The 13,785-nt window shown below is 38.0% G+C and overlaps 1 protein-coding gene across 2 annotated transcripts in view; it reads left to right on the top strand.

Moving 5' to 3' along the window:
• The window catches only part of NCK2 (NCK adaptor protein 2), an 84,223-nt gene that overhangs the window by 28,159 nt on the left and 42,279 nt on the right, over nucleotides 1–13,785 (top strand). For both annotated transcript variants that reach the window (XM_005487968.3, XM_026794036.2), the window contains exon 2: nucleotides 3,560–3,631. The gene's annotated coding sequence lies outside the window, so the exon portion shown is untranslated. The remainder of the gene's footprint in view (nucleotides 1–3,559; nucleotides 3,632–13,785) is intronic.

Raw genomic sequence — 13,785 nt, forward strand, 5'->3', positions numbered from 1 at the left:
CTCTTATTTCTGACTATTGACAAAGGCTTTTTACTGTGGAACCTTTATAGTCCTTGTATTTGGAAGACCTTGATTTAGAAAGCAAATGAGTGACTAAAGTTACTGTTGAAGACAGATAAATTTGTCTTTTTGCTTTGTGCATTTGTAATCCCATGTTCATCCAGTTTCTATACTCTGCCATTCCTATTCCTTGTCATAGTGTTCTGTTCCTCTGCTCTGGGCCTCAGGGGAAGTGTAGGGTGTGGGGAGACTCAGGAGTGCTAAGGAGCCCTGGCATTTCACATGCAGCAGGGCTGACGTTGCTCCAACAGTAGATGCATTGAGTGAGGCGTGGCAAATGGACATGGTGCTAAATGGTCCAGAAGTGATGGGCACTGGGGATACCACTGGAGTATGCCCATGCCCATCTCTGTGCCTCTGTTTGCTTTGCTGACTTCCAAAAAAAAGTTGTTGACTTGATTTCCCGAGTTTCCGATGTTGCGCCAGTTTGTCTTTTGGGTGAACGCTAAGTCCAGTGTGCTGCAAGGCTTTTGAAGGTGATTCAAAATAATTTTGTACTCAACTCAAAATTTAACAATTCATTCCCCAGAATGTCTATGCTATCAAATATTTCTTTCTATTGCTGGCTAGTAGGACCTAGCAGGAGAACCAGAAAACTGCATGTGTGGTGCAAACTCTGCCTGGGGGCAGGCAGTCGCAAACCCTAACTGCTGTTACTATTTTTTGACCCTTGAAAAGAAAGGTCCTGAACTTCTGTAACTGAGGATTGTGTCAAGGAACACATTCTAAAGGAACATTTTAAATATAATTCAAATATTTGAGGTGTGGGTTTCCATCCTGAGTTTGTGTCACTTGGCAATTCACAGCGTTTTGGCAAAGCTTTGGACTGTGGGGGTGTGTGATGGAAATTGACTTCTCCCCTGGGGAAGTGACTGTTAGTGTGACTCCTTGCAGAAAACTTCCTCTGGCTCTTCCAAAGCCAAGTGAAGATTTTCATTATGAGAAAAATAGAAAATGGGCTCACAAGGCAACAGGATTGCACCCAAAGAGGACAGAGACCAATCTGCATCTTGTGCTTGTGTGTCTGTTAGCTTAACAGAGTTTTATTTCAATATGACTGTTGTTAGGAGTGGTGGTTTTTTGTGCATCTTCTTCCTTTGACTATTTGCACTATCACCATTAACATTCCAAACTACTTTCAATGTGTTTTAATTGAGCTGCCAAAATAAAACCATTCTCACTCTACAGAAGGAAGTTAGCATTGTTATGTTGAGATAAACACATGACTCATTCTTTTCTTACGCGTTCAGATGAAATTTGGACTGTTTTTTTTTTTTTTTTTCCAACTGTACTTCTCTATTTGACTAATAAATACACGGCTCATTTTTCAGGTATTGATGATGAATAGTGCTGTTTTCCAGCTCACTTTCAAACATATGTTCTATTTGCAAGTGTGCATTTGTGAAGGTGGAAGCAATAATTAAGGGAGCTATTGTGTTTTTCTTTAAGGAAAACAAAAATGCCCTAGCAAAATCAGAGGCTTGGTACAGCACTTCAGTGATAGATGGTAATGAGCAGTAGATGATTTGTGAGGTAGGACAAGGAAAGATAGTACTATTCAGAAGATCTTGTACCAAAAAAACGAGGAGATGTTTATTTTCTCTTTTTTAGCTCTTAATATTAAAAATATCCTTGTATTATTGACAGGAGAAAAACACGTACTACAAAACATTCAGCCAGCAGGAAAGTAGATCTGCTCTGCCTTGGGGTTTTAATGTTGCTTCATTTATTAAAGCCTCTCTCCCATTTACTTTATATCTGTCCTGCAATTTCAATAGAGCAGTTCTCAGTGGGAACACAGTTAAGGTCTGTAATTGGTTAGAAAAATTGATACAGCAAAGCGTTGTTGCCTGTGGTCTGAGTCTGCAGAACACTGGAAACCCAGGTGGGACAGCAGCTGTTCCAGCCATCACCAGGAAGAGGAGAAGGGTTTGGTCACCCTTGAGTCTGCTTTCTGCTCTCACAGGCAAATCTTCATTCAGGTGGTGAGCTGAATCAGGAGGCTCTTCTGTTGGAATAACATTTTCTCATAATTTGCCATCCTCCATTATTCATTTATTTTTTTTTAAATCTTGTGTGTTTTTCAGGAGGGCTGGCAACAGTTTGTTGTCTCTTGCAGTTTGCTGGGGACTAAAGGGTGAACTTGTAGGAGCTGAGGGTCAGGGAGTCTCGTGTTCTTTACCCCTTGACAATATGTTTAGGTTTAAATGTTTGTCAAACTGTGACTTTAGTAGTTCTCTTACTCCATCTATTAATTAATGGGAGAGTAAATCTCACTTTGAAACATTTGTGTAAGGCACTTATAGTACCTTTGTCAATACTATTTATTCTCCCCTCACTTCGTTATCGTGCATGGGATCACTGGGTGACTTGCTCCTTTGAAGTTAATTTCTTCATAGGAGGCTTTTGTAGAGTCACAACTGCTTGGAGCTTTTTCAGAAAAGACTGAACAGAAACATTTGTGCAGGAGTGGCCAGGGGTTGTGTAGGGGTTTTAACACATTGTCCTTATGAGATAGAGGCTGCAGCACAAGAAGTTGCTGAGAATTTTTTTCATCCTTATGAATTGGATCTTAATGGGTTGACACAGCCTGATTTTGTCAGACATCTGTGGAGTTAGAAGGGTCATTAAAAAACAGAAACAAGTGTTTAAATACTTTGACCTCTCTTCTGAACGGTTTCTTTGGTGGCTTGAAATACTTAACAGAACAGTGGAGGCCAGGAGGGACCTCTGGACAAGCCATGCATGTTCTATCAAGGCTGAGGCTGTACCTGGGGCCATGTTCAGTGGAATTTGAGACTCTCCCAGGAAGAAGGCCCATCGCATCACAGGGTGTATGTGGCTGTGCTTGGCCGCACTTGTGCCTTCTTTACATCCAGCCAGAATTTCCCTGAATGTGGTTCTGTGACCCTTTGACAAGTTTCACCACTGCTGTCAGAGCTCTCTCATTGGGTCACCATCTCTTATGCCAGAAGGCTTCGAGCCACATGTGGTAGCAATCCAGCTGAATTGCACATCTGTGTGTGTGAGGGCCTTCTGGATGGAAATACTTCACTGCCCCACAAAACTCATGGCTATGCTTTTGTTGCTGTACCTCTTTTCCACACGGAGAGACATTTTCTTTTTCTTAGAAAGTACAGTCAAGTTAAACTAATACAAAAGTGAAGGAAACAGTAAATAATGGTGCTTTGTAAAATACAGTCTTTCTAAAACTAGGCTGAATTTTAAATTCTGTTTCTTGATTGATTTTTCTCTGTATTATGAAGACTTAACTTGTATGTAGTTTGGATTGTTTGGGGTTACAATCAGCTTGTATTCATTGAGAGAAGTTAAATATGAAGATGGGGTCTGTTTATGCTAAACAAGTGGATCAAGTTCAAGCCATTCTGCCTGCTCTTCAGCATCTCATAGGAGGCTTTGACAGCCTGAAAGCTAAATTACCTATTTGGAAATGTTCTAAGTTTAGTGCTAGAACTAAAGTACATGTTTGTTGTTTCAGGTGGTGGTGTATAGAACTTTGTTGGAGAGTCCTGCCTTTCACTGCCTGGATCCTTTTAACAGTGTGTCAAAGGTGAGTGGTTCAAGTCTGGTGGTTATTTTCATAACTTAAGGTAACAAGTGAACTAGAGGTATTGCATGGTTTTGGCTTTTATGTAATAACAGTGTAGTTGTGATTTTTTCGAATTTTTCAACTGCTGGATGAATTATTAAACAGCCTGTCTTTTTCTGTCCATGATCTGGGGCAAATTGGTTCTAGTTCTTATATTCAGAAAAAAAAATCCAAGAAAAAGTGATAGGTTCAGAATGTTAATTGAGAACTAGATATTGCTTCCACTGTTTTATGACTGTTGTATCCTGCTACTCTCTGTTTTGACTTGGGATGTTTTCCCCTGAAGGTGCTGCCTGAAAGCACAACATGATGGTATGGGAAGTATGGAGGAGAAGCAGTCATCCATAAACCATGGCAGGGCAGGCTTTGTATTATTCTTTGGTTGAATTCTAAAAACTAAGTAATAGCTTTGAAAGTGTTCAAAGTATTGGGTGTAAAGAAGGTTTTCATGTTTTGTGTGAGAGCAGAAGAGAATTGCATTTAGTATATAGAGAGCATCTTCCTAGGCTGACTGAGGACCTGAAATAATCTAATGAAGCTGATGTTGCTGTAGGACATCTTTTTGTGATAGGGTTTGGCTGGCCTTTTTCTTTTAACTTGTGTACCCTATTGTCAGTTTCTAATAGCTGTAGTTGGTCTCCATGGCTTAGTAGGAATTTATTAACATTACTGCTGTACCAAAAAATAGAAGCAAAATGGCAGAACACTGAATAGGCATTCAGTGTTGTAGTATCGCAGCATGGAATCTTGGCTTTATTCGGTACTTTACCATGTGGATTTCTTACTTCTTACTCAAATTCTCTGTTTAAAAAAAAAGTTGCCTTCTTCAGGGGGAAGTTATGAAGTCCAATTATTGACATTTTGGAACCTACAAATGGAAAGCAATAAATTAAATTGTTGTGTGCCTTGATATTTGCTGTGAGTTCTATTAAATACTTAATTTATTGTTATGAGATGTTGAATTTAGATTTATTTATTCAGTAAAACTAAGGTGAATCACTTAGAATTAAAAATGCAATCCAGTCTTAACTATTTTGTCTCCGTATGCTTTTGCAAATGATTGATTTTCCTTTAAACTGAAAAGGAAATTCTAAGTAATACTGAGATGGTGGGCTTTTGCACTATATTTTCAAATTATCTGACATATGTCCTTAAATGTACTGGAAAAAATTTGTAACCCTGGCTTTTCTAACAGATCAGTGTAACCTTGAACACTTAGGTGTTTAAAGACTGATAGTAAGAAACCTTTTGAATTAGTTTTCTTTAATAATTTTTCTATGATTTATAAGTAGCAAAGTCAAAATATTCTTGAAAGAACTGTAAATGTGAAAACAAAATAAAAACACAATCCTAAAGCAAATGATTAATCAAGCTTTTGACTTAGTCATTGTAAAATTATTTTTCTGCAATAATTTCTTCTCGAAATTAAGCCAGTATGTTTTTGGCTATGGACTACATTATGTATTTATTTCAAATGTGTAATGTAAAACACAGAGTTTTATCTTTGGAATCTCTTACTTGTCCTTTTTTATAATAGTTTTAAGTTAAATATTCAGTGAAAATAATTTTAAAAATACTCCACTGCTCACTTAAAGGAAATAGGTGTCTGAAGTCCTGGTTATTTACTTAGTCATCTTTATTTCTTGAGCTAGTTGCTGTGATATAGAGCATATTGAGCAATTCTTCTTTTACTCTTTAATCCAGTAAATGTGAAGGGTAACCAAACATGCCCAAAGTGGAGTTCTTTACCTCAGGTGAAAGTTTTATGTGTTTTGTCAAGAGGCAGTAAATAGATAACAGCTCACTGAAAGGAGTTGAGGAAGAACTACCTGGACATGTCATTTGGTGGGGTGTGCAAGGAGTGTCTCTCCTTTTGTATCTTTTTTTTTCTCCTTTCATATTGAAGAATGAGTACTTGGGATATTCACTGTGTTTGATTGGACCACACTCAATTTCAGTAACAAAATTAAATCTAACTGTATTAATATTTTGCGCCTTTTCCCATCATTTGTGTGCTTGTTTCTGCTGGACTGTATTCAGCTTGGTAAATATGTGAATCTGCAAAACCTGGAGCATTCTGATGTTGTTCCCAAAGGGAAATGAATGTGTAGGTCTAAGTTCAGTAAAGCCTACTTATGTAATGCTTTGTTGAACCAGAATATAGTACACATTTTGCCCTTTGAAAAGGAAATGAAATTGGCAACAAAGTAAATTTTCAGAAATTACGCTCCAGACACTTCAACTTCACCAAACTGCAGGCAATCATGTATCCTTAGAGGATTTTGTTGTAGTTATCAAGGTCTGCCGGGTGGCTTTTATGTAGCTGGGCAATCTGGCTTTTTTCAGTTGTTTGCTTTCCTCTCCCTCTCCTCTAACATCATATTTTATGTAGGGGTATTCTGTACTTGTGAACTTGTCCCTGTTTCTCTTGCAGTAATAGAATCAAAACCAAGATCTTATGTTGTATTTTCACAACAAAATATTTTGAAAAATTATTTCAGTATTGATATGCGCATTGAGCATTTTGTATTTTAGATTAAAATCCTTTGGGAAATGTTCTGTGATTTTTTGACACTTGATCCACTCGTATGGAATTATTTGTTCTTTAGAGTTACCTCTGTATATGAGAGGGAGATTGTTAGATGAGAATCAAACTGGTATGAACAAAGTTATCAATGTCTTCATACTCAGCAGATTTGTCAAAGGCTGCAGTACCACACATAGAACAGAAATCCTTGTCTGTAAAGATTCTCAGAGCAACCATGATAGAGATGAGCTCCTCACATTTTGAGACTGGGGACCTGCAAAAGCTTCTGACTGATTGAGCCTCCTCCTCTGTTTGAGAGGAAGAAGCACCACAGACATTTCAACTTGTGGGAGCTGTTTGTGATACTGTATCAGAATATTTCTTGGTCTTTTTCTGTGATTCAGCATGTTTGTAGTTGTTGATTTTGGATATTTTTTAACCCAAGGAAAACGATACCTATTCTCAGTGTTTCATATGAGTTAGTTGTGGGAAACTTTGATTCTTCCAGTTACGAAGAGAATGAAAGGTATGTGCTGAGTGGATGTCTGGATTCCTTTCTCTTAAAAGAATATTCCTGTAATTATGCCAATTATCTCAGGTGCCCAAAGTGATTGTAAGACTTTGAATGCAACTTCAGTGTTACTTAAATATATTTACAGACATTTAGTACAGTAAATGAATTTATAGAATACTGCTTGTTATGTTATGCAAGTGGCATAATACTTTCTAACCTATAATTGAGATGGTGGGGAAGAACACTTTCAGCCCACTGTTACACTTCCATTACCACAGGTATGCACTTCAAATAAATTGATCTTACCTAAATTACATTATTTTAGTATTTATTTTTTTAGATTTTTCTTTCTTACATTTTTTTTCTTGTTTCTCTTGGTAGTAATTGTAGCTCTTCACTTGAACTAGGGGCATGTTTTAATTTAGTAATAATATGAAAGTTAAGAATCAGTTGTCTATATTTTTCCAGTTCTGATAGTTTCAGGTGCAACTCATGTTTGTAGGTATCAGCAGTACCTGTAACAGCCTACAAATGTCTTTTGCAATGTGCTTTAACTGCAGTCCATATGGATTCCTTATCAGAGAACACTGTTCAGCTTTCATCAATGCAGGAAAATTAATTTAAGTAAAAATATAACAATTACCACATTTCTTTAAGGATGAAAGTAGTTTTGGTATATGATAGCCAATGTGGGCTTTGTCTTGTCATCCAGTTTGTCAGTTTTTCTAAGCCAAATAGTTTGGTGTGTCATCTGGATGTTGAAGTTGGTGAATTTCACAGAAGGGAGGAATATTTAAAAGCTAGTGTGGTATATTTCTTGTGGAATTCCGTTTCTAATAATTTGGCTAATTAATCTTAGATTACAATTACTGTTTGCACTGTAGTAACAGAGCTTCAATTGTACTAAGCAGAGAGAACTGAGAAAATGAGCTTGTCCTGTTGTTTATTTTTTAAGCCAGTAACAATACAAAGCACAGAATACCATGCATACAGATGCAAACCTTTTACAGTTCTTTTTTCCTTTCCCTGATTTGATGTTTGAGAGCCTTACTTTAAGACATCCCAGGCTCCTTGCCGTCTTGTGGACTGAAGCCCCACTTTCCTTTGTGCTGTCTTTTCACACCCTTTTGTTTCCTGGATCGCCTGCAGCCCTCATCCCTCCTTATTTTGGAGGCTGTTGTTTGTGTCAGCTGCTTAGTTGTTCCCGGCAGTAGAGCCTTGGTGTAGCCTATTTTCTACCTGCTCCATCCTCTCTTTTATCCCCCCACCTTTCTTTTAAATGATCCTTCTCCTGATTTTTCATTCAGCAGCTTTATGCATAATCCTTCCAGGTACTGTTGTTGCCACTCAGACTGTTCTTTTCCTTACTGGTTTGGGTCCTTGAGGTTTTGTATCACACCATTTCCTTGTGACTGCTTGTTCCACTTTTTCCTATTAATATTTAAAATCTACCAGTAGCCTGATTTTTTTTTTTAATGTTCAATACCATCAGACGTGTTCATATATATGAGCTAGAAATGTGCCTTATGCAAGCAGCTACAGCAGGTGATGTCAGAGAGATTATTTCCCTGAAGTGTCAGGGTGTTGAGGGATCCAAATTTTCCCTAGAGGGTGATTTTGAATTCTCTGTCTTCCACCAAAATCCACAGCTCTTAGCACATTCCCTGATAAGCTCAGTTGTCTCATACCATTAGTTCTCAGGTTATCACATACCAGCCCCAAAAATGCTGTTGAATGAGGGTTAGACTTCTCTTTATATTTGATCACTGAATTTGCTTTTCAAGATTAAACAGTCAGAGTATTAGTTTTCCTTGCTTAGTTCTCCCTGAAGATTACTGAATGGTATTTTCTGCCAGCCTTAGATTTGCATGGGATCTGGAAAGGTCTGTTCCATTATTACTGGGTAGAGGGCTGGTGAAGTCAGGATGCGCGGGGATGGGAAACATTTATCTCAAAATGAACGACTGTTGACATGCATGAGTTTGCTTGAATGTTTGGACTAGAACTACAAAACTTGTATTTGTGTTTTTAAAATTGATTTTGAAACTACCTCATAAGCAAGGCTTTGACAATTGTGCTCCATAGAATTTGAATTTACTGTCAAAGGGATGATGGAAGCTGGCAGTCTCAGCTGCTGACTTGCACTTCAGGCACTCTTTGGATGCATGGCTGCTGTAACATACTTTCTGACTGCAGTGAGCTACTGAAACTTCAGGAAGTCGTGAGCTGTAAGTCTTCTTCCATGTGACTGCTCACACATTATGTCGCCAAAATGGAGGTGTCCCATTTGTGTGCTGGGCTTATGTCCATTATCTGAAGAGCAACTGCTGCTTTGTATTCCTCAGGAAAAAAAGTGGTGGCAGTGAGATCTTAAGCCTGATGGTTGTTGTGACCTGCTTCCTGCCTGAGGTTTAGGACAAGGGGAGAAAAAGGACCGGACAAAGTAGGTCACTGGTCAGCTAAAGATTCTGGCCTGTAGGTGGGTGGCTGGGCATTTTGGAATTTCCACATCCTGAGTCAATACCCTAACTAATCCTGAAAAATTCTTGAAAATAAGAGAAACAAAACTGAGGACAATAATTGATAAAATTATATAGTGCAACTTAGCTTTACAGACTATAATTTGGTTTCAAAGTGGAATTTTTTGAACTCAGATAACAATACAGACCAAGACCTGTTCATCAGACTTTATTTTGCAAGAAGCTAAAGAACAAATAAAGTAAAAATGCTTGGTATTACTCACTTGAAACAGTCAGGGATTGTATAGTAGAGGAAAGGAAAAGGGATGTCTCTTCTATAAGTTCTTCCTGGGGTGCAGAGAAGGAAGAGATGAGTATATCTTCTTACTTGTTCCTATTATTTTTTTCCTCTATTTTTTCTACATTCAATTTTATTCTCTGTTACCTTGAGGTGATTGTGATTTTTTACATACTGGCTCTTATTTTTGTTTAATCATGGGGTTGTAACCTGCTGCTCCGTTAATGCACTGTGCTACAGCTTCCAGTATTTGTGTGTTGGTTTTTGTCAGAACGCCTTTCCTTGAGGGTTGATCCAGATTTGGTAACACTGTTGTCTTGTTTGAATGATGTCTGAGTTAGATAATGAAGAAATTGCCTGCTTTTTTTGTGCCGTTACTTTTAACAGGGTTGTGGTCTGTCACTTTTGGATATTGACTACAAGTAATGCTTAGCACTTGACAGCATCTTGTATTACTGTAGTATTTTGTATGGCTTCCAGCTGAAAAGGTGTTTGAGAGCAATGGCAAGTCATTTTTATTGAAAATCAGTAGCAGTATAAATTTTTTTAATTTGTACTAATCTAGAAGGAACAAGAACTCTGTGGTTAAAGGTCCACATTTCAGACCTGTGGTTTTGAACCTGTCTTTTCCTTTATTTAATCTTTGTTCTTGTACAGATGTTAATCCTCACAATCTCTGTCCATGTTTGGAAATCATTTGGCTGCTATTATATCCCTTTCATTTTTGTTGATGCACTTTATTGTTATCTGGCAGGAATAGGGAAGAAAATGTGTCTGGGAGCGTGTGAGGGTAGAATGTCTCATCAGTGCAAGAGTACATAGCATTTCTGGGTGAAAGGGAATGTGATGTAGCAGCCAAAACCAAATGTTTAATTTTGAACCAAGTTATTGCAGGGAGGTTTTATTCAGGAAAAGCAAGCTTTGGAGAAATTTGACAGAAGATAAAAATAATAGGAAGAGATATAAAGGCATTTGGTAGTACTCCATTTTGTTCAAGCACTGAAGGTGAGAGTAGGAATGAAAGAGGATGACAGTCCGGCATCACAAGGCAGTGTTTGTCTCTCTTGAATGTATATTTTGCTCTTATAAATGTAGACTTTTCTAATTGCTTATTTTTGCTTTTGGGTAACTGTTTCTGTGGAAAAAGTCAGATATTCCTCCAGTGAAAATTTACTTTCAAAAGCTTATCCTTTTGAGCAGCAGATCTGGTGCAGTGGAAAATTGTGTTGGGCTAATAACAGTGGAACAAGTTTTGAGATTGTCTGTAAGCCGTCTTAGAGCAGCTGGCACCTGAACTGCAACATAAGAGCTCAGAATAAGGAGCATCCTCCTAACGTACTTACAGAAGCATGTGTTCTCTGGAGCACTCCTGGGGTTTTAGAAGAAGGGTTTTAGAAAATCCTCTTTCATCCTCTTCCCTCTTCTCTGAAAGGTGTTTCTCTCTTGGCTTTTTGTCCCTCTCCATCAACTGAGGAATTAGCAATAGCTAGCTGCTGTAATTGTGTAGCAGAGCACTAACAAGTATAAGTTTTTGAAAGAGGTCCTCATTTAAACTGAAGGAAGATATTCAAGAAATAATTGGATTGAAAGAAATGAATGCTACCAATAATCCAGACCAAAAATTTGGTCTTGGTTTTAAATTTACAGCATTCTTTCAAAGTTATAGGACAAGTCATTTTGAACCTGTTTGTTTAGGAAAGTTTGAGGGATAGTGTTTCCTCTGCATTTGTGCTTTGGTAGCAGTGAGAGGATTCCTTGTATTGACTCTGAAGTGCTGTTAGATGGAAGAAAAAGTAATTTTAAGGGGAGACTGGGATTGCCATTTCTTGCCTAGGCTTACACTTTCTTGGTTAGCACAGCAGTCAGCGTGACTGACAAAAGACTCGTGAAGCTGCAGCATTCACTCGCATCTCATAAAAGATCCAGGAGTGTTTCTTATTTAAATTGTGCTTTCACTGGGTGCATGTCCTATCAGGAAATTAAAAGCATAGCTTCCTGAGTAACTATCTCGTGTTCCAGTCATTTTCAGGAAGATGTACAGATTTATACAGGAATAAATTTAATAGTGTTAGCTGTCTCTTAATGAAATCTGACACTGCATCTTTCAAGCTGCTTCTTTAGTTACATCCATAAGCACAGAATCAAGAATGATATCTTATATCCAGTGATTATTTTTACCTATACCATTCAAAAACCTTGCTTCTAGAAAGTAGATTTCTGCCTGAGAAACTCTCCTAGATATGAGAAATAAGTGTTCATTAACCACAATTCAGCTTTGGAACTTTGTCTTGAGATTTAAATTGAGGAGTATCCTTTTTTTCCCCACTTCTACATGCACCCTTTAATATTGGGTAAAAATTTTGGTCCAGGTGACCAGTAAAGAAAACCCAGGAATCTAAGAATTTATTTGGCATTCAAAATGGCAGTAAACTGGAAAGTTTACAGGAGCAGAGTCTCTGGTTGCCAAGATTTACAGGACCTTTAAATTAATTAGTACTCTGTGGACTAGCAAGCTTAAAATTGTTATAACAAAATAGTTTTCTCATTTTCCTACTGTTATGAGGTAGATTGATGGAGCAATTTTTAGAAAAGCAAATGATAAATTGCTTAAGACTATAGAGTGAATGTTGTCTAGGAATGGCCAATATATTATTTTTTTTCCCCTTTAAAAACTTTGGAGATAAATGAGTTTTTGAACTGAACAAACATCTCTTCTTCTTTCTAGTTAAAAAGTGAATATATGATTTCTCCATTGGGGAACAGAAGGTCAGCAGTTCAGTTTTATTTTCAGCATTTTATAGACAGTTTAAAGTGAAATCCCTTGAAAAGTAGGTAGCGGTGTTTCAAGGGATTAGCAGTAAAACGTAGCAATCCACAGTGATTCTGAGCTTTGTCCTTCTGTGTGAGATCAAGGTTAAACTTCTTATGTCTGAGGACTGTTTTTTGTTTATACAATACAGAAATGTACTAATGCTTCCAGTGAAGTATAACTCCTACAGACCATTGAATGTTTGAGCTATGGGAAAAGAAGCAGCAGTGGAAGCAAATCTTTCAAACAGTTTATTATTTGGAATCTTGAAAGAAATTCAAGGATGTCTCCTTTATAAAATCTCATGGTGTTCACCATGTCCTGAGTGGCTGGCTGGTTTAATTTTGAGAAGGAAGGTTTACTGATAGTAAGGATGAAAGTCTGTGAACAGGAGTATACTTAATTTCTTCTTTCACAGAGCATGGATCACCAGTCTGTCGCATAGCTAAGTTTACCTAAATGTCCTCTCAGTAGAGCGTCTGGACTTTTTTTGTGACCTTGTGTGCTTGGCTCCTTCCTACTCTGTTTTTGTAAAGAGCTGGGGAGAGCTTGTTAGGTGTGAAATGGTTTGTAATTTTGTCTTATGTAGACACCTAAGGTATGTTTTATTCTTCCTGGACTTTCCCTTCTCTTTTATCTTGTTTGTTTTTTGTTTCATGTGTTTCTGAATAGAGAGGGGAACTTAAATGCTGTCTGCCGGGAGAAGTGGAGAGAGAGCCATCCAGTTCAACAGCAACAAACATTAAGCTAGTCTGCGTCTCTGACTTTGTAGAAGCACTGAAATGCCCATAAACCAGTGCAGAGATATGGTCATTAATCATTGCTGTTGATTTAGAGGTGAGATGAGGTCTCCTTTCCAAAAGTTTTCTTTGGGGCTGCAGAGTTTATTAACTGCATCATTTTTTCTGGAACTGCTTTTAAAAGAATTCAGGAAAAGATAAGCCAATGATCTTTTTCTGGCCCTCTTGCTATATCTAAACGTGAGGCAGTCTGAGATTTTGGTGTGTTTACTCTGCAGCCAAGAAAAATGGACCAAAAAAGCTGCCACTTTTGTTTGTCTCATGTTGTCTGTAGTCAAAAGGTCTGAAGATACTCTCTGCACAGTCTGGGTATTCCCACTGCTGTCTAGAATGTACCATTGCTCTTGGTTGCCTTCAAAATAAAGCAGGAAGACTTTTTGCACTAGTAGTGGAAAAAGTCACCGCAGGTTGGGTCATTCACAGTCACTGCATTTGCATTAAGCTGCTGACGGAGGCAGAAAAAAGCCTTGCAGCTGCTGCCTGTACTTGCCTGAGCCCTGCCTGCTGCTGGGGATTGCAGCAGCAGGTGCAGGAAAGGGAGCCTGAGGGCAGATGGCACAAGCACAGGGAGGGCAAAGGCTGGAGGAAGGGCTGGCCAAGAAGAGGGATATTAGCCAACTGTCTGTTGCTGGAGTTGCTTTATATTCAGACTTTTTTTTTTCTTATCATCTTTCAACAAATTAAAATCAGCAAAGATAACAGTTCACA

Source organism: Zonotrichia albicollis, chromosome 2 (assembly GCF_047830755.1).
Source record: "Zonotrichia albicollis isolate bZonAlb1 chromosome 2, bZonAlb1.hap1, whole genome shotgun sequence".
Taxonomy (NCBI): Eukaryota; Metazoa; Chordata; class Aves; order Passeriformes; family Passerellidae; genus Zonotrichia; species Zonotrichia albicollis.